The following is a 22,138-nucleotide window of genomic DNA, read 5'->3' as shown; positions in this document are numbered from 1 at the left end:
CAAAAGTTGAAAAGTTTTGTACCAAATCTTGAATGTGTGTGTCTTTTTTTTCAAATAAATGATTGTAAGCTGATTGGTGTGAGTTGACAGCTTTCCATTGTCCTGTTAAAGCTGATTGTGCTGTCTGTCTCTGGACAGTGGTAGGGACGGATGAAAAGCAGACTGCAGCAATAATAGGATTGCCTAACTAAATCCTCCCCTTTATTCTCCCCATGTTAGACAATGCCTGAGCCTTGATCATTGAGCTGGGTGGATGGGAAATTGCAATGAGGCAGAATTGCTGGTGGGAGGCAGAATCTGTTGGAGAGTTCAGAGGGCAAAGTCTGAAAGGCATTGTAACAGAATCGCGCTTAGCAACAACTTGGATTTGTGTAGTGCCCTTTAATGGGGTGAAAATCCTTTTACTTTGTCAGTGTTTGGTCTTTGCAAATCTCCCAGGAGTCTATTTCATTTTGAAAGAACAAAGTAAAGCTTTTTATACAGTTAAGAGGTGTCTTCAATTCCTAAATGAAAACTTTAAAAATCTGCTTTGTTTACGACAAATAAGAATAGTACTGACCTTTCAGAGGGTGGGGGAGAGGTCACAGGTTTTGAAAGCTGGAGAAAGCTTAAAGTTGTACAATTGACTCAAAATTGATATTTCAAACTCACCTGCGTGAACTGAACTAGCGTAATCAATCATTGAAGCCTTGAGGCTTGTACATATAGTTTTCCGATACTGATAAAGTGCCCAACCTACATATGGAAAATTTTCCTTCCCTATCTCATTGGTAATGTGTAGCTGGAGTATCAACGGGGGTGAGGTGCAGATCTGTCACTTGTGATTTTGCCCTTTGGCAGTTCTAGAAAAGGACTTGCATTTAAGTAGCACCTTTCATGCTTCAAGCGCTTCACAGTCAATTTGATTGCTTTTTGTAATGTAAGGAACATGGGGACCAATTTGTACACAGTAAACTTCCAAACAGTTTGCGATAATTACCAGAAAATCTTGTGTTCGGTGATATGAAAGCAGAAATTGCTGGGGAAACTCAGCAGGTCTGACAGTGTCTGTGAGGAGAAGGCAGAGTTAGTATCTCGAGCCCAATGTCTCTTCATCAGAACTCAATCAGACTGTGTTTAGTGATTTTGCTCAAGGAATAACTATTGATCAGCAAAAGAAAGAAAAAAAATCAATCAGCCTGAATTCTTAACATGAAGGCCTGCACTACTTCACTCCATTATTTTTTTAAATAGGTTAGGTCAATTCCAATATGATCAATGGTGGGATGGGCCTGTGTTAATTGTTTTATTGTGAAACCTGCTTAGAAAAGCAGAATGTGATTAAAATAAATAGACAATGGATACTTGAGGGATTGGAAGTTGTTTTGTTAAATGCCTTTCATTGTTTATCAGTGTATGCTGTTACTTCCTCCTCACTGATCCATCCAGAGAATAAGTTTCGTATTCCACTAATATGCTGATGCTAAGCAAGCAATTCAAATGAATCATGAAACCAGTTAGCAGCTGATTATGTGAAATTATATAATCACATTTGCTAAAAGCAGCCTGACTTTCACATGAATACCCCAGTCTGTTTCTAGTGAACGTGGTCAATGCATTGCCTCAACTATCCATTTGGACATGGAGAGTGGGTACGTTATGTGTCTTACATGCAGTCTGGTGTTAGCATACATTCCCCTGTCCCAAATGTATTGCGGAGGAAATGTTGCACTGTCAGAAGTGTCTTATGAAATGTTATACAGGGGTGTTGACCTTTATTTCTTCCTTCTACTAGAGATGACTAATGTCATATACTGTCGTTATTGTAGATCATTGTGGCGGATTGAACCAGAGCAAGGGCATACCATTTAAAAGGAAGGCCTATTAAGATGGAAACTAGAGGTTTTTATCCCCATGAAGGGCCTTAAGTCACAGAGATGTATGGAAACAGACCCTTCAGTCCAAGTTGTCCATGCTGACCAGATATTCTAAATTAATCTAGTCCCACTTGCCAGCAGTTGGTCCATATCCCTCTGAACCCTTCCTATCCATATACCCAGCTAGATGCCTTTTAAATGTTATAATTGTACCAGCCTCCACCACTTCCTTGGGTAGCTTATTCCATACATGAACTACTCTCTGCATGGAAATGTTGCCCCTCAGGTCCCTTTTTAAATCTTTCCCCTGTCACCTTAAACCTATGCCTTCACGTTTTGGATCCCCTACCCCGGGGGAAAGACCTTACCTATTCACTGTATCCAGGACCCTCATGATTTTATAAACTTCTATAAGGTCAACCCTCGGCCTCTGATGCTTCATGGAAAATAGCCTCAGTCTATACAATGGCACGGTGGCTCAGTGGTTAGCACTGCTGCCTCACAGCACCAGGGTCCTAGGTTCAATTTCAGCCTTGGGTGACTGTCTGTGTGGAGTTTGCACATTCTCCCCATGCCTGCGTGGATTGTGCTCTGGTTTCCTCCCACAGTCCAAAGATATGCAGGTCAGGTGAATTGGCCATGCTAAATTGCCCATAGTGTTAGATGCATTAGTCAGAGAGAAATGTGTCTGGGTGGGTTACTTTCTGGAGGGTCGGTGTGGACGAAGGTTTTGTTTCCACGCTGTAGGGAATCTAATCTAATCTAATCTAAACAACCACTCTATAGCTCAAAGGCTTTGGAACTGTCTTACACTGAAAGCAGTGGAGGTGGGATTGTTCGTTTATGATCTAGTTTTCTGTATTTTAGTAATCCTGTATTGGATTGTTATATTTCAGAAGTGCTGTAGCTCTGTGGACTGTAGATTTATTTTGATATATAATTCCATCTTTCCACATGTCCTGAAGTCAAGATTCTTAGGTTAAAATGACCTTGAGTTTTCTGCTTTGCCCCAGTTTGACCAGAGACACTGTTTGCCATGGTGTCAGATAACAGGTCAGTCTCTGTAGGTCGTGACTATGGCTACAAGGATGATCCCAGCTGGCAAACTGGTATAGCAGGTTTTTGTTTAAATGTATTTAAGAGCTATGTGGTGCAAGTATCATGCTGAATCTTTTCAAAATCCACTGGCAAGAATTTACCTCTGTAATGTAGCAATGTTATTCAATACCATTGCATCAGCACCAATCAGCTTTGAAAGTTGTCAAAGCCATTGCTGAATGTTGTAGCTCTCTTCAGTCAGTTCCCTGTAGTCTATCTGTATAGTAATGAAGTGATTATGCCAGTAACTCAGAAAGCATGGGCTCAGATGGCTGAGATAGATTGACTGTCTTGTTAGTCAAGAATCTTAAGTGTATTGAGGAAGAGGCAGGGATATTGAAATGAGGCCATAATCAGATCTGATTGAATAGTGCAGGAGTTCTGGGAGGCTGGATGACCTACGCCTAGTTCAGACGGATGCAAATCAGTCCTTTTGAAAATCTGCAAGCTAACAATTTGCATTTATGCTTTACAAGAGCACAGTATGAAACACAAGTTTGACAGTGAGCCACGTTAGATATTAAGGTGGATTAAGCTGCTAAAATGGGATTTGAACCCCGGTATCCAGAATATTAAATGAGTTTCTGGATCAGTAGTTTAGTGATGACACAACCAGGCCATTGTCTCCCTTTATAAATGGAGTGGTTAACAGCAGGAGGCCGAACAAGTCCGAATTTGAACAGTGCAGATACCTTTGAGATTGTTTTGAGACTGTCTCAGTTCAAGTGATCATGAAAACGTTGCTTTGCTGTTAAAATCCTACAACCAGTAGTAACTTGCACATTAAGATTAAGATTAATGCAACATTTTTGATGTGGTAAGGCATTCCAAAGCACTTGCAGAACTGATTACCAAATTTTAACATAAAATCACACCTGGACAGGTTAATAAAAGCTTAGATTTTTAAAAAAATGGTTACTCATGGATTGACAGTGTCTCTGGTTAGGCCAACATTTATTACCTATCTCTCATTGCCCTGAGGGCAGTTAAGAGTCAACCACATTCCTGTAGGTCTGGAGTCACATGTAGGCCAGACCGAGCAAGGATTACAGATTTCCTTCCCTAAATAGCAATTTCCAACAATTGATTAATGACTATCGCAGGAGTCCTTAACTCCCAGATTTTAATTTAAATTCTGCCATTTATTATTGCCGGATTTGAACTCTGACCCCAAGAGCATTAGCTGAGTTTATGGATTAATAGTCTAGTGATAACACCACTAGACCATTGCTTTCCTACCTTAAAGCATCTTAGAGAAGGGAACTGGTTTACTGAGGGAAGCCCAGAGCATGTGCACCAGGCAGTTGGAGGTACAGCGGTGAAAATTGAACGTGGGCAAGAGGACAGAGCTCTTCATAAAATCCAAAAGAACTGCAGACACTATAAATCAGAAACAAAAACACAAATTGTTCCAGTGACGTGCTGAGCTTTTCCAGCAATTTCTGCTTTTGTGTCAGACCGGGATCTTTGATTGTAGGAGATTAGAGAAGTGGAAGGCTACATAGGGGTTTGAAAACAAACAAGGTTGGATAGTTTGAGATTAAGGTCTTTTTTCTTCTTACTTACTTATTATTATCTGTGTGAGGAAGGAAATTTGCCACTAATCTGGCCAAAAGTAGTTCGCTCTGAAATGGCCCGTTCGCTTCATAAGTTATATCAAAACTACCTGAGGATAAAACTCAGCACCTCATTTTCAGGTTAACTCAGGATGGCCAAAACAGTAACACACATAACCTAAGATTGGTTTACTGTATCATTCTGACATGCATTGCCCATGCTACAGTGGCCCTCCAAGACTGTCAGACCATGGGGCAATGGCTGGAACAGAGCTTTGACGTATAACCTTGAGCCACCTTTGAGGATAGTTCAAAATGATCCCATCAGTACAAGTAAAACGTCTATAGAAGCCGAATCAGCTTTAGCCTTCATACAGACACATTACTCTCAAACACATTTGACCCTCAACAAGATGTTAACCCTTTCCCCCCCACACCTAACCAGTTTAATCTTGATTAATCACCTAGTTCCTGTTTCAAACGGTGGGATCCTGCTGTGTATAAATTGACATCTGAGTTTGCTACACTGACAGTGGTCGTGCGGTCGTGTTTGGATACGGTTAGCTGTATTGGCTGGATGGCTGGTTTGTTCAGCAGAAGTCTCTTTTCTTTCGTTCTTCTCTTGCTGTCTCGCTAGGAGAGAGAAAGACTCTTCTCCCTTTACTTCAACGTACTTCATTGGCTTGAGGAGCTTTAGTACATTGAGGTTGTCAAAAGAGTTAATGTGCTTTGTAACTGTAAAGTCATGAAAATGTTATCTAAATTAATTGCTGTTTAAGCTCAGCAGGATTAGCAGCACCTGTGGAGAGAAATCAGAGTTAACGTTTCAGGTCCAGTGACTCTCAGAACTGAGGAAGTGTTGAGGAAGGGTCATTGGACCCGAAATGTTAACTCTGACTTCTCTTCGCAGGTGCTGCCAATCCTGCTGAGCTTTAACAGCAATTTTTGTTTTGGTTTCTGATTCACAGGATCCACAGTTCTTTAGTTTCTATATACATTAATCTTTGATATTCCGAGTACGACCCATCAGAAAACAATTTCTAGGCCAATACCTGAGTTGTCTTATATGGAAATTTTGGCCAAGCTTGCATCTGCTGGAGTCTGGAAGAATAAGATCCTGAGGGGTCTTGAAGGTGGAGATGGAAAGGATATTTCTTTTTCAGGCTTGGTGTTTGAAATAGGAGCCCTCAGTAGGCAAAATTTCTCAAAGGGTTATGAGTCTTCGGGATGTTCTTGTAATGACAATTGAAACTAATTCCTTGAATATCTTAAAGCGGAGGTGGATAGGTTTTTAAGGGTTTAAAGTTTATCGGATAGTAGATGGGAATGTGGATTTGAGATTACAGTCAGATCAGCTGATATCTTATTGAATGGCAGGGCAAAGTGACCTTCTTCTGCACTCTGTTCATCTGTTTCTACCATTACTCCTGTCTGGAACCGTCAGACAATTCTGCAGAATTTTCACTTGGTTTCATTGTGTGTAAAAGTTTTTATTTGGATAGTACAGGTTGTTCTATTGCAATGCGAGTTTCATCAATGTGAATTCACTGTAACGTGATTGACAAATTGAGGACACCGTATCTAAAGTGCAAACTTTTAAAATGTCTGTTGGCTGTAATGCAATTACATTGCCAAGACTTTAAGCGCAGTTTCTAAAGCATGATTTTTCTGTACTGCAGGCTGGTGTAAGAATGCACTCGCTGTGTTATAGAAGAACTGACTGTACAGCAGATATCACGTGAAGTTTTAATCCCATGTCTGTTTCAAACTGAGTGGTACATTTTCCAAATTCTGTTCTTTCAGGAGATATTTCACATAATATTAGATTTCAAGTGATTAATGGACTTGGTGCTACTGCAGTAATCTTTTAACTTAAAAACACTACTTTTTTGTTACCGCAAAGAGCTTTTTGGAAGTATTTAACTGGTTGGAGTGCAGTCACACATTTTTAATTCAGTCTGTACGCTTACACAATTCTGTTATACCCCATAATTTGTGTATTTTATTTAAATTGTTCCTCCCACCGCTACTGGTACCACGCCTTTAATCACAATAATAATTTAAAGTGTTCAGTAACTCATTACTACCTTGTTATTCTCCTCCTCTGACTCTTACAAATATGCAGTTTAGTCAGTCTGCGTGTGCTTACAGTGAAGTGATTGCGGGCATTTGTATGTCTAGCAGGTCATGTCTTTTTAACTTGCTTTTGTGGTCAGTGGGGCTGGGGTTGAATTAGTTTTTGGGGAGCTTGGGCATGGAGTGCAAAGATGTAAAAAGCAGGGTGGTATATAATGTGTATGCTATTGTGTAACTCTTGGAACTGGTCGTATAGACATGGGGAAGGACATGGCTGTGATTGGAAGACCGAGTGCCTGCTGGGTGCTGAAAGATCAAAATAAACACTTGGCCTCATTGATTAATCATTGTGACAGTGGAATGCAGAATTAAGCAGCCCGAAGTGTACAAAATATGTCTCATTAAAGGGGGATTATCGTGAGGGATTGTATTCAATTATTTATCGTTTTGAATAACACAGAGCTGTGTTATGAGGTGGGTTTTGTACACACTCTCTGGAGAGAAGCAATTTGCCTGACCCAGACATTTCTATGTTCTTCCAGCCTCCTGCTTGTCTGACCCAGAAATTTAGCTGATTCCTCACAATGCCTGCTGGTCTGGTCACTAGGTTTGAAATGCCTCCTGTTGGGACAGGCTTGTTGGAGCAGAGTTGAAGGCAAGGAATTGTACCAACCCTTCAGGCAGCTCAGAAACTGACCATTTTATTTTTTCTGGGGCTTTTTTTATTAACAGTCCCAGTACTTTGGGTATCAGATCTTGCTATAGAGATCAGTTGTGATTTGGAGGACTTGGTCTGTGCTTTCTCTCTTGCTCATTTCATGGCATTAAAATGGAAGTGTGAACGAGTGCAAGCACAGAGAATGCTGGAGAAACACAACAGGTCTGGCAGTTTCCATGGAAATAGGAACAGAGTTAATGTCAAGACCAGTACGACTCCTTGTCAGAACTAGTTCACTTTGATTCTCTCTCCACTGACACCGACAGACTTGAGTTTCTCTAGCATTCTGTGTGTTTGTTTCAGATTTCCAGCACCCAAACAATTTTTACTGTTTAGGATGAGCCAGTGTGCTGATGCCTGTCTTTTTTTTTCAAAAATTGGTGCCAATCTGAGCCTTGAATGGCCAGTGTGCATCACCACGTTTAGCCTTGCAGTATATAAGTAGCCCGTTCAACCCATTCTCTCTCCTTGCTCTTTGAATTGACTAATTGATCAATCTTACTACCCTGGTTCTATCAATAAAGTTTGTGAAAGTGATTCATTTTCGAAGGCTTTGCCCAATTCCCTTCCGGAATTCACTATTTGTATCTCCTCCCACCAGAGAATGCACTCGGGATTGTATAAAATATACAATCATGAACTCTTCTGAGGGAAGGACAACACTCTGAACAATGCTATTTATATGTGGCACCTTTTTAAGCTTATCAAAACGTTACAAGGCACTTCAGTGTAATCGGACTAAATTTGACATCAAGCCACAGATGACCAAAAACTTGGCAAACAGAGTGGGTGCACTTTTTTTAAAGAAAGTGAGAGATCTTGGGAAGGAATTCCAGAGCTTCTCACTTTGGTAGTTCATTACTGCGGATTTTCATGTTGTTTCTACACTAGCTGGTTAACTCACTAACTGACCCATTGGGTCCTCTTAACCTTAACAAGAAGGAAATAACTTTTTGTCATGATCTGTTCACCTGTAATCTACATGCTATACATTAGATCATTAACTTCATAAAACATCCCCTTATAAAAGATTTTTATAAAAGTGTAATTCTACATAAGCTTAATTTTTTTTAGCACAGGATGTTGTGAATAATTGTTGTTAAAGTAGTGTTATCTTGAAATCCCAAGTCTTTAAATGTCTCCAGTGTTGTTGTCATTTGTGTAGAAATAGCAGTTATCCTCATTGATGCTTTTGACAGTAAACTCTGATCCAGTGTAAAACATCCCGACATGCAGCAAGTTGTTTTCATGTGTGACTCCGTGGTCTAGAATAGAGTGGTGCTGGAAAAGCACGGCAGTTCAGGCAGCATCCGAGGAGCAGGAAAATCGATGTTTCGGGCAAAAGCCCTTCAGGAATAGAATGTGACTCTGTGGTCCCAAGTCATAGGTTGAAGTACTGATCCGCAGACCTGAGCAGGTAATAGAACTGCCGCAGTGTGGTACTGAGAGCTTGCTGCTTTGTGAAAGGTTTTCAGGTTTGAAAGGATTTCACAACCATGTGTGAAGTAAAAATCACACAACATCTCGGATGTAACCTTCTGAAGAAGTGGCGCTTCCAATTAAACCTGTTGGACTATAACCTGGTGTTGTGTGATTTTTAACTTTGTACACCCCAGTCCAACACTGGCATCTCCAAATCATGTATGAAGTCGAGCAGGTCAGATTTCCCCAATTGGTCAATATTTCTCCCTCAATCGAGGTTGAAAAGTGAGAGTCCTGGTAATTTCTATCTCAGCTTCCTGCTGCTTGGTCCTTGCAATACAATGAGGCATTGCATGAATTGAACTCTGAAAAAGTTACATTGTGTCCATTTCAGTTTTGAGTAGCGATCCAGTGATGTGATAATGTAAGTGGTTTTCAGTTGAGGGCATATCATCAGTTATGATCATATCAAATGGTGAAACTGAGTGGTGGGTTGAATTGTCTTCTGCTTCCATTTAATTTGTTTGATTATGTGCCTCTGAGAGTTAGGTTGTAAATGCGTTGTCTCATTCTTCAAGTTTTAGTTGTTGGAGGTTTTACAAATGTAATACTTCGGTTGTTTCTCTGAAATTTTGTTTAAGCTTATTCTGCCATGGGATGTGGGTACCACTGACCAGACCAGTACAAGCGATCCCTGGGTTAAGATGGATTCCATTCTTGAGTCAGTTTCTAAGTCAATTGGTACACAAGGCAGAAAACAGTGTGGGACAATGTTAAATAGCTGTTCATGAGTAAAAGGTAATGTTACTTGTTCGAATCTTTAAAATTACACCCCTGTGTGGGTTTCCTTTTGTAATTACAAAGGGGGAGGCAATGGCCTAGTGGTATTATCGCTGGACTGTTAATCCAGAGACCCAGGTAATGTTCTGGGAACCTGGGTTCAAATCCTGCCACAGAGGATGGTGTAATTTGAATTCAATAAATATCTCGAATTAAAAATCTAACGATGACCATGAAGCCATTGTCATTGTCAGTCTGGTTCGCTAATGTCCATTAGGGAAGGAAACTGTCATCCTTACCTGGTCTGGCTTACATGTGACTCCAGACCCACAGCAATGTGGTTGACTCTTAACTGCCCTCTGGGCAATTAGGGATGGGCAATAAATGCTGGCTTAGCCAGTGACTCCCTCATCCCTGTGAATGACTGAATTTAAAAAAAACAGTATAGATGATTATAAGTCGGACACTCCTAAATCAGGGACTGCCTAAATGTGTTGCCCATCAATAACTCCCCTAGAAGTGAATGACATGCAGTCATTTCAGAGGATAGCTGAAGAATTGAACACCTTTTTAAAAGGCTGAATATACGTGCAAGCCTGGCTGGGTATGAATGGCAATTTATTTCCCCGAAACATGTTGGGAACGGAGGAACAAGAGTACGTGCTCCCCCACTTAACATGATCATGTCTGATTGAACATATCAATGTATTTTACCCACCCTTTGCCCATAATTTTTTATATCACTAGTAATCTTAAACCTATCAACCTCTTACTTTTAATATCCTCAAAGACTGGGATTGTGGGATAGAGAATTCCAAAGTTTAACAACCCGCTGAGTAAATAAAATCTCCTCATCTCTGTCCTAAATGGCATCTTTCTTATTTTTAAACTGTGCCCCCTGCTCGATACTCCCCTAACAGGGGAAACATCTGACCTGTAACTATCCTGTTTAGCCCTTCAAGTATTTTATAATTTCATTAAGATCACCTCTCATTCTCTGATACTCCAGATTTAATTTTCCCAGTTTCTCTTCATTGAACAGTCTGATGAACATTCGATAAACTCCCTCTTATGTCAAAGCAGATACAGGAAGGATATCATTGCTAATTAGCTCTTTCCTTGCTCCAGAGTCTAGGTAAAGTGATATTGGAAAAGCACAGAAGGTCTGGCAGCATCCGAGGAGCAGGAAAATCGACGTTTTGGGCAAAAGTCCTTCATCAGGAAACGTCGATTTTCCTGCTCCTCGGATGCTGCCTAACCGTCTGTGCTTTTCCAACACCACTCTAATCTAGACTCTGATTTCCAGCATCTGCAGTACTCACTTTCTGCATCCAAGTCTAACATACGCTTTCTTTAATCTTGTAATTCATCACGCGATATGGAAGTGGTCATTGAGCGGGCACTTTGGCCAAGCCTTGCACTGATTGAGAATCCTAACGGAGGAGTTGAGAAGCTCCGGAGACAGTGGGAATAAATTCACAAGGCTGGAGTAATGGGTGATGGTGGGATACTTAGTCCATGGGTCTGGAGTGGTGTAGACCAGCTAGAATTCTGACTGGACCAGGACTAAAATGGTGGGCCCTGTAATTGCTGGTATCCTGATGGTAGAAATGTAACACAATGTGCATTGTGTCAGTGATATTTCCATAGAGATAGGCTGGGCAGTATAGCAACCAGCTGGACAAAAACCAAATACACAGCACTCAGCACCTGGTTATGATAAAGAAGGCTCGAAGGTTATCAACAGGAGTCACAGAGCCTAATCTCACTCCATTCAGGAAGGAATTTGTCATGCGATGAAGTGATCAGCAAGTTTATTACTGCTGAGCCTGAAGCGGTACATTTCCATCGCTTGGAAGATTAACATTCTCACATCATTGATCACATTGATATTTATTCCATCAGAACCCTGTCAAAAACTCATGCGAGCCCTTTTGAGCAGTATTTGCAGCGAAGAACTTTGCTTTCTGGGTGTAAATGTGCATGGAGTTTATAGTCTTATTTAGACGAAGAGTCTGGGATTATTAATCCATCTGAAAATGTACCCTTTAACTTGCACACACATTGCAGCACATATGATGGTGTCTGGCACAGCACAGTTTGCCCCAACAATTCTCAAAGTATTCTGGTCCATGCCGCTAACTGGTTTTAATGACTGTGTGTGCAGCTGCTCTACAGAGCTTCTGGTTTTGTTTAGGGTGAAAGGTTTAACTAAGCAGTTGATGTTTTTGGTTCCAGCATTTAATTGGGAACCCCCCAGTTGGCGAACAAAACACAACTCAACAAGCCTTTTTTTTGAAAAGGAGTATTCTGTCCACTGTCTGGACTCTAAAACACAAATTTGACTCTTGTCGAGTTGCCTGTGGCAATGAAAAGTGTTAAGCTTTGGTTACGGGGGGTGATGTGACCTTTTCTGATGAGGGGAAGCCATGCAAACACAAGGGGACTGATTGGTTCAAGTTGTAAAGTCACAACTGATTATTATTCTTATTATTTTTAACTGTTGAAATGGTTTATTGATGATCCTGTGCTTGGTTGTTGGCGATTTGCTGAGTGAAATAAAATTTTCTCTTCCTAGCTTGAAGCAATTTTTAATTTTAAAATTCTGTATTTTGCCTTTCTGATTCTCCAGTTTCTCTTTTTTTTTAATGTTTCTGTTGAAGTAGGCTTCTCCCTCTGTGTTATCAAATCCAGAAAGGAATGTGATGGAAAACAGACTTCTCTTTTTTTAAAAGAATAAAACAGCAAAAGCACTGTCTTTTGGTCTCTGGTTTGTATAAGGGTAATGTCATGGGAATTGATCTTGGATTTACTGTCACAAGATAACATGACACAACAGTATCTCTTCTCAACCCACTTCTACAGAAAGAAGCAAAGGTCTGTTCCTCATTAGAACAGATTCTTTGTCTTGCTCCCTTGACCATTTACAGTCTTTTATTGGGTGTTTCTTTACTCAAAATAAATACAGGTTGATCTTTAAAGTTGATCTCCTCCTGATTTGAATTGTCACAATATATTGCAAGTGGTTCTGGTCTGTATAACGTGAAAAAAATTGTACGGAGCAGTGCTGATGGAAGAAAACTTAATGTCAATTTGGATATTATTCTGTTTCTGAGGCAGGTAAGATTGGTGACCTTGTGGAACGTTTTTGAGGAGTGACTTGACTGGGATCTATTAAATGTATGAGATATTTTGACAGAATCATTTACATCTCCACTTGTGATAGCATCAAAAACTTGGGGTCACTAAGCAATCATGCAAATAATTCAAAAGTTTTATTGTAAAAGGAGTGGTAAGAATGTAGAATACTTGAACTGTTAATTAGTTCATTGTTTAAATGCACTTAAGCTAGATAGGACATTGTGATTAAAAACCGAAAGAACTGTGGATGCTGTAAATCAGAAACAAAGAAAACAGAAGTTGCTGGAAAAGCTCAGCAGGTCTGGCAGCATGTGTGGAGAGAAATCAGAGTTAATGTTTTGAGTCTGGAAGAAGGATCATTGGACCTGAAATGTTAACTCTGATTTCTCTCCACAGATGCTGCCAGATGTGCTGAGCTTTTCCAGCAATTTCTGTTTTTGTTTAGGACGTTGTGGAGTTTGTGTTTTGGATCCATTTTCTTGGATCCTATTTTGAGATCTCTTTAGGTAATTCGTGGCCGGGGTAAGGTTTCATGTAAATTAAAGTGACTGTCGTCTGATTGTGTCCCAGGTTACTACAGAACTCCTCCTTTTTTGTTTAGCCTGTTAATAACACTCTACTTCCTCCATCCCTGTCTCTATTTGTGATTATTCATGTCTCTGTTGTGCCATCGCCAACATCGTTATCTCATAGCTCGACATTTGGGATGCAGGAACCAGAAAGGTGACCAGGGTAGGTGAAACCATGTGTGGGCACAGCATTGGTATGAAGCAATCAGCTCTGTTTCAGCCGTGCAGCATTCTATGTGAATGCGGAGTATTTGGCTGCAGGTTGAGCAATGGCTTTCGTCTTTATAAGTTCAGTTTCATTTCAGATGTGTAATCACTGATAATTAGCAAACTGATACCTCTTACAGTGAGAAGTGAGATTATTCTCTTCAATTGAAGTCAAAGGTTTCAAATTTACTTTTGCAAGTAAGATGTTTGAACACTGGAGAATCAGTGCAGGTTGTAACTTGGAGAGCTCAGCCAGTGTTGTCTTTGAAAACCTTTTATATGTGAAGGTGAGATGGCACTGAAGGCTAATTAATGCCTGTCACTGCAGTGGCCGTGGTGTGGCGAAGGGGACTTGTACCTGTCTACCAGGCCCATGGTGGACCAGTTAACAGGAAGGACTGTAAAGTTGAACTTTTTTAAAATATTTCTTTATTTTTCTGCCTTGATATTCCAAGTTTTGGTTTGTTTTTCTATGTTTTAAGATGGCACCGGAGAGTGACGACACTATACAATACTTTTCACTGTATTTTGTAGCAAAATACACATAACAATAAATAAATCAAATAATTGCCCTCATCCTCCATGTGAATACATCCGACTGAGAACCTCTAAACAAAATTGCACCGTTTGGATAGATCAAACTAGCTTCCATGGAGTTGTTAATTTATGATTTTTTTAAAACCAATTGTTGGAAATGCTGGCTTTCATAATCTAGAGGATTGGAATATAAAGACATTGAAATTATGCTGCTGAAGTTAAACAAAATTCCACTCGGAATACTGAGAGCAGATCTGGGCACCACACCTTAGGAAGGATATATTGATCTTGGAGGGAGTACAGTGTAGGTTTACAAGAACAATACCCAGACTTTGGCGATTTAAATTATGTGGAGACACTATACAAGTTAGATTCATTTTCTCCAGAATTTAGAAGGTTGAGGTGTATGAACTGATTGTAGTTATCAAGTTATTAACAAGAAAATACAGGGTAGATAAAGATAAATTATTTCCACTGACTGACAACCAGGGTGAATAGTCTAAAAATTAGGGCCAGACTGTTCAGGAGAGATGTTAGGAAGTACTTCTGCACATAAACAGTGATAGATATTTGGAGCTTAAATGGCAGTGGGTGCTGAATTAGTTGTTTTAAATTTAAGATAGATAATTTTTTGTAAAGCAAAGGTATTAAAGGATATGGCCAAAGGCAGGTTATATGGAGCTGATGAAGGGCTCATGCCCAAAACATTGACTGTCCTGCTCCTCAGATGTTGCTTGACCTGTGCTTTTCTAGTGCCACACTTTTTGACTCCTTTTGGGGCTAGACCAGAGATCAGCCACAATCTCATTGAATTGAGGAACAGGCTTGAGGGACTGATTGTAAATTTTTGAAAAAGGAACAGCTACAGTTAAATTAGCAAGTATGCCAGGGTCTGACCATCAAATGGTGCCTAGACTATCTGACAACGTCAGGGTTCAGTACTGTAGAGGGGTTCATGGATGGTGACACCTGCACTCTTGAGTCCGGAAGGACGTGGTTCTCAGATTAGTCACATTAGATCCGATTTGGTTTCTCCTCACTGCTTGGCTTACCACAGTTGCATCTGATGAAGACAGCAAGTAGGAGTGGCCAATGAAGAGTTTTTGTTTGGAGACCAATGCCTATCTTTATGGGGCAACATCCACCATCATGACCACATGGTTCTCTTCTGCACCTTGGCAATGCAGCATTACTGTACTCAAGAATGAATGATTTATTTATTGTCACATATATCCAGGGAGATACAATGAAAAGTGTTCTGTCACCACAATCTGGTGCTATTTTGAGGTACACGAAGAATAAAAGAAATACGTAAATAGAGTTAATCTTCATCAGCCTAGGTCCCAAATGTGGATTCAGGACTTCTGCAAGGTCTGGGCTTACTGCAGCCAAGAGTCCCTGCTCAGCCCTGCTGCCCTTCCAGGAGTTCACAGATCGGGCCTACTGCAACCAGGAGACCCCGCTCACCATCACCCCACCACCAAGTAGTTTCAACTCAATTCATTGATCACACACATTGCTTCTAATATTTTGTATATTTGCAACTGAACATGATTGACTTTCAACAGACTGATACCAGATTTGCAGTGAAATGTAATGAGTAACCTGGTGTGTAGCCAAGTCACGGCATGGTAAATGGTTTTCCTGACAACGTATATTGGTCTTGTGTAAGAGTTGATATTGGGTAAGACATTCCCAGGTAATTCACCTCAGAATGGTGAAGAAGCTGTGGTTAACATGGTAAGACACTTGAAGGAATCTGAGATTGGGCAGAATCAAATGGTTCCTGGAGTTGGACTGAGTGAAGTGGATTTTGAAAGTCCTGCTAATGTAGTTAATGGCCTTTTGTCATTGCTTTGAGGCAGTTGTTACCAAGTTACCAGTGACACAGCCTCTCTACTGAGTGATATTTATCGTGATGTAATAATAGTTTTTTGGGCTGTATATTTACACAACAAATAGAGTCAATTGCATTGAGAAATGTGAAACCATTCTCCTCCTACGTGAGCATTTAAATTCTCTCAGCCCATTTAAATTGATCCATTCGTATTTTGTGTTTTAGAAGTATGATATGTGGGTTTCTTCATTCTTGGCTACATTCCAAGATATTTACTGGAAAAACTGTTAAGATTGCCTTGTCCTTAGCTGAGGTTCAGGGAAGCAAGTGCTGGGTAATTGTGTGGGTTCTTTCTTGATTATATGTTTTTTGAGATATGTCTCTTGATTAATCTTAAAATATAAGCAGTAACTATTAATTTAACCCGGGGCAGTGTTTTGTAGAGGAATAAGACGGTGTTATTTTCTGGGTCTGTAGATTGTGAAGGAGCAAAAATGGCCTTTAGTAGAGTGATATGCACTTCTTGACAGATGTGAGAGTTTAAGGGTTACTGCGGATTATATCTGCAATAAATGCTGTTGGTTGCAAATCCTACTGGATCGAATGGATGGCAGTTATGGGAAGGGGGAAAAGTCTCATATACAGTCACATAGATGGGTTAACTCCAGGAAAGGTAAGAAAGGTAGGCACCTAGTGCAGGAATCTTCTGTGGCTATCCCCATTTCAAACCAGTATGCTGTTTTGGAAATAGGTGGTGATCGATTCACAGGGGAACGTAGCACAAACAGCCAAGTTTCTGGTATTGAGACTGGCTCTAACGCATGAGGGGTTCGTCAGGTTCCGAGAGATCAATTATGTTAGGGGACTCTCTGGTCCGAGGTACAGACAGACGTTTCTGTGGCCAGCTGCTAAAAATCAGAATGTTGCTTCCCTGGTGCCAGGATCAAGGATGTCGCAGAGAGGGTGCAGAATTTTCTCACGTGAGAGAGGGGCCAGCAGGAGGTCATTGTACACATTGGAAGGGAAAAGATTGAGATTCTGAAGGGAGATGACAGAGAGCTAGGCAGGAATTTAAAAAGGATGTCCTCGAGAGTAGTAATATCTGGATTACTCCCGGTGCTAAAGGCTAGTGAGGGCAGGAATAGGAGGATAAAGCTGATGAACGCATGGCTGAGGAGCTGGTGTATGGGCAAAGGATTCACATTTTTTTTTGGATCATTGGAATCTCTTTTGGGGTAGAAGTGATCTGTACAAGAAAGATGGATTGCATCTAAATTGGAAGGGGACTAATATACTGGCAGGGAGATTTACTAGAGCTGCTTGGGAGGATTTAAACTCATAAGGTGGAGGGGTGGGACCCAGGGAGATAGTGAGGAAAGAGATCAATCTGAGACTAGTACAGTTGAGAACAGAAGTGAGTCAAACAGTCAGGGCAGGCAGGGACAAGGTAGGACTAATAAATTTAACTGCATTTATTTCAATCCAAAGGGCCTAACACGGAAGGCAGATGATCTCAGGGCAATGTTAGGAACATGAGACTGGGATATCATCGCAATTACAGAAACATGGCTCAAGGATGGACAGGACTGGCAGCTTAATGTTCCAGGATACAAATGCTATAAGAAGGGAGGCAAGAGAGGAGGGGGAGTGGCATTTTTGATAAGGGATAGCATTACAGTTGGACTGAGGGAGGATATTCCCGGAAATACATCCAGGGGAGTTATCTGGGTGGAACTGAGAAATAAGAAATGATCATTGCGATTGTATTATAGACTGCCAAATAGTCAGGGGGAAATTGAGAAACAAACTTGTAAGGAGATCTCGGCTATCTGTAAGAATAATAGGGTGGTAATGGCCGTGGATTTTAACTTTCCAAACATAGACTGGGACTGCCATAGTGTTAAGTGTTTAGATGGAGAGGAATTTGTTAAGCCTGTACAAGAAAATATTCAGATTCAGTATGTGGATGTATCTACTAGAGAAGGTGCAAACTTGACCTAATCTTGGGAAATAAGGCAGGGTAGGTGACTGAGGTGTCAGTGAGGGAGCACTTTGGGGGCATCGACCATAATTCTACTAGTTTTAAAATAGTAATGGAAAAGGATAGACCAGATAGACCAGACCAGTTGAAGTTCTAAATTGGAGAAAGGCCAATTTTTATGGTACTAGGCAAGAACTTTCAAAAGAGTAAAAAATGAGGTCTGCAGATGCTGGAGATCACAGCTGCAAATGTGTTGCTGGTCAAAGCACAGCAGGCCAGGCAACATCTCAGGAATAGAGAATTCGACGTTTCGAGCATAAGCCCTTCATCAGGAATAAGAGGAACTTTCAAAAGCTGATTGGAGGCAAATATTCGCAGGTAAAGGGACGGCTGGAAAATGAGAAGCCTTCAGAAATGAGATAACGAGAATCCAGAAAAAGTATATTCCTGTCAGGGTGAAAGGAAAGGCTGGTAAGTATAGGGAATGCTGGATGACTAAAGAAATTGAGGGTTTGGTTAAGAAAAGAAGGAAGAGGTACAGACAGGATAGATCGAGTGAATCGAGTGTGAAGACGGAAGGAGTATACTTAAGAGGGAAATCAGGAGGGCAAAAAGGGGACATGCGAAAACTTTGGCAAATAGAATTAAGGAGAATCCAAAGGGTTTTTACAAATACATTAAGGACTAAAGGGTAACTAGGGAGAGAATAGTGCCCCTCCAAAGATCAGCAAGGTAGCCTTTGTGTAGAGCCGCAGAAAATGGGGGAGATACTAAATGAGTATTTTGCATCAGTATTTACTGTGGAAAAGAATATGGAAGGTATTGACTTTAGGGGAAATAGATGGTGACACCTTGAAAAATGTCCATATTACAAAGGAGGAAATGCTGGATGCCTTGAAACGCATAAAGGTGGCTAAATCCCCAGGACCTGATCGGGTGTACCCTAGAACTCTGAGGGAGGCTAGGCAAGTGATTGCTGGGCCTCTTGCTGAGGTAATTGTATCATTGATAGTCACAGGTGAGGTTCCGGAAGACTGGAGGTTGGCTAACATGGTGCCACTGTTTAAGGAGGGCGGGAAGGAACTATAGACGGGTGAGCCTGACGTCGGTGGTGGGCAAGTTGTTGGAGGGAATCCTGAGAGACAGGATGGACATGTATTTGGAAGGGCAAGGACTGATTAGGGGTAGTCAACATGACTTTGTGCGTGGTAAGTCATGTCTCAAAAACTTGATTGAGTTTTTTGAAGAAGCAACAAAGAGGATTGATGAGGACAGAGCAGTCGATGTGATCTGTATGGACTTCAGTAAGGCAATCAACAAGGTTCCCCATGGGAGACTGGTTAACAAGGTTAGATCTCACGGAATACAGGGGGAACTAGCCATTTGGATACAGAACTGGCTCAAAGGTAGAAAACAGAGGGTGGTGGTGGAGGGTTGTTTTTCAGACTGGAGGCCTGTGACCAGTGGAGTGCCACAAGGATCGGTGCTGGATCCTCTACTTTTTATCATTTATATAAATGATTTGGATGTGAGCATAAGAGGTATGGTTAGTAAGTTTGCAGATGACACCAAAATTAGAGGTGTGGTGGACAGCAAAGAAGGTTCCCTCAGGCTACAACAGGATCTTGATCAGATGGGCCAATGGGCTGAGAAGCGACAGATGGAGTTTAATTCAGATAAATGCAGGGTGCTGCATTTTGGAAAAGCAAATCTAATGGTAAGGTCCTAGGGAGTGTTGTTGAACTCCTGTACTTAATACTCTGACCAGTAAAGGAAAGCATACCAAACACCTTCTTCACTATTCTATCTACCTGCAACTCCACTTTCAAGGAGCTATGAACCTGCACTCCAAGGGGACTGACAGTAGTATTTATTTTCAAGGAATGTGGGATTTAAGCTGCACAGAGGGATTAGAGAAATTGAGGCTTTTCTCGTTAAGAAAAAGTGCCTGGACTAGTCTGATTTTGTGATTTTATTAGGAACGGGATTGAGAAAAGAATGAAGTAATTTAGGAAAAGGTTGATAGCAAGGCTAACATTTTTTTAACGTAAGCAAGCATACTGATGCTCGTGTGCACACCTGTGCTCTAATGGATCTTTTGTTATGTACAATGCCTGACTTTGGAGTTAGAATGTTGAATTGATACTATTCTGTAATCTTCCCTTTGGGTAGGGCTTTTCCACATTATGTTCATTGCATTCCAAATATCCATTTTCAGTTTCTGTAGAACTGGTTACTCTTGTAGTAATAACCATGTCACAAGAATTCTAACAATGTTATCTCGTTACCCAATTTATCTGCTGCTGTCATTTTGATTCAGCTTTATTTGAATTGTTACCTCTTTGAGGGAAGTTGGGTGGGGTGGAGTTGACCATTGTCAACCGTGTCTCAGAGGTAGCATGTTTTGTCTTCTAAGTTGGAAGGTTGTAGTTTTGAGTTTTATTGCAGTAATTTAAATGCAAAACTGGATAGTCCCAGAGAATACGGAGGGAAAAATGCACTTTTGTATGAGCTCAAGACACACGGCACCAGTTTATAACTCAACATGTTTATTTGGAATCACAAGCTTTAGAGGCGTTGCTCCTGACAAAGCTTGTGATTCCAAATCAACCTGTTGGACTAAAACCTGGTATCGTGGACAACCCACCCTCCCCTCCTGGCACCTTCGCCTGCCACTGCTGGAATTACAAAACCTGCGCCCACACCTCCCCCCTCACCTCCATCGAAGACCTCAAAGGAGCCTTCCACATCCATCAAAGTTTCACCTGCACATCCACCAATATCATTTATTGTATCCGTTGCTCCCGATACGGTCTCCTCTACATTGGGGGGACTGGACGCCTCCTAGCAGAGCGCTTTATGGAGCATCTCTGGGACACCCGCACCAACCAACCCCACCACCCTGTGGCTCAACATTTCAACCCCTCCATCCCACTCTGCAAGGACATGCAGGTCCTGGTCCTCCTCCACCGCCGATCCCTCACCACCCAATACCTGAAGGAAGAACACCTTATCTTCCGCCTCGGAAACTTCAACCCCAGGGGATCAATGTGGACTTCACCAGTTTCCTCATTTCCCCTCCCCCACCTTACCCCAGTTCCAACCTTCCAGCTGAGCATCATCTTCATGACCTGTCCTACCTGCCAATCTTCCTTCCCACCTATCTGCTCCACCCTCCTCTCTGACCTATCATCTCCATTCCCACCGCCCTCCACTTATTGTACTCTTTGCTACCTTCTCCCCCCACACCCCCTCCCATTTATCTCTCCACCAGAAGGCTCCCTGCCTTCAGTCCTGATGAAGGGCTTTTTCCTGAAATGTCGATTTTCCTGCTCCTTGGATGCTGCCTGACCTGCTGTGCTTTTCCAGCACCACTATAATCTAGACTCTGACTTTGTCCACCCCAATTTCACACCAACACCTCCACATTTTGTCTGATGTATTACTCTAAAATTACACTTACCCCCTCAGTTGGATGTAAAATAAGACCGCAAGACATAGGAGCAGAAATTAGGCCATTCAGCCCATTGAGTTTGCTCTGTCATTCACTCATGGCTGATAAGTTTCTCAACCACATTTTCTTGCTTTCTCTCCCTAACCCTTGATCCCCTTGATACTCAAGAACCTAGCTATCTCAGTTTTAAATAAACTCAATGACCTGGCCTCCACAGCCCTCTGTGGCAATGAATTCCATAGATTCATCAATTAGCACATAGATCTAGACCCAATATACCTGCCACTACAACAAACAACCAGCAAACGGAAGCAGCAGGAACAGAACCAAATAAATTTTAGAAGACACCGTTCAGCACCACTTCAGAAGAAGCTCCAAAGTACTGAAGATGTCACCTAGACAGGGGAGGAAACATCTGCAAACCAACTTCCCAGCTCTGCAAACACACCCACCAGTACAACAACCGGCACCCGAGCTACAAATCTTGACACAAACCTTGAACTTACGAAGTTTGTAGGGGCTGACAGGGTAGATGTAGAATCAGTGCTGCCTCTACAATCAGCCCATCGAGTCTGCACCAACTCTTCGAAGAGATTCTCACACTAAACCCATATTTCCCATGGCTAATCCACCTGGTCTATAGATCCCTGGGCACCACGGGAGAATTTAGCATGGCCAATCCAACTAACCTGCATACCTCTAACCCACAGCCCCAAAATGTGCTGATTAGGTGGATTGACCAAGCTAGATTGTCTATCTGTCCAAGGATATGCAGGCTAGGTGCATTTAGCCATGGAAATTAAGGGTTACAGGGTTAGAGTAGGGGGATGGCTCTGGTCGGGATGCTCTTTGGAGGGTTGGTGTGGACTTATTGGGCTGCATGGTCGGGATGCTCTTTGGAGGGTT

At 41.5% G+C, this 22,138-nt stretch overlaps 1 protein-coding gene across 2 annotated transcripts in view; it reads left to right on the top strand.

The window, feature by feature from the left end:
- Positions 1 to 22,138, top strand: part of cxadr (CXADR Ig-like cell adhesion molecule) — a 100,854-nt gene that overhangs the window by 1,112 nt on the left and 77,604 nt on the right. The window lies entirely within an intron of this gene.

This window comes from Hemiscyllium ocellatum, chromosome 12, assembly GCF_020745735.1.
Source record: "Hemiscyllium ocellatum isolate sHemOce1 chromosome 12, sHemOce1.pat.X.cur, whole genome shotgun sequence".
NCBI lineage: Eukaryota > Metazoa > Chordata > Chondrichthyes > Orectolobiformes > Hemiscylliidae > Hemiscyllium > Hemiscyllium ocellatum.
This window is presented reverse-complemented; position numbering and strand designations above follow the sequence as displayed.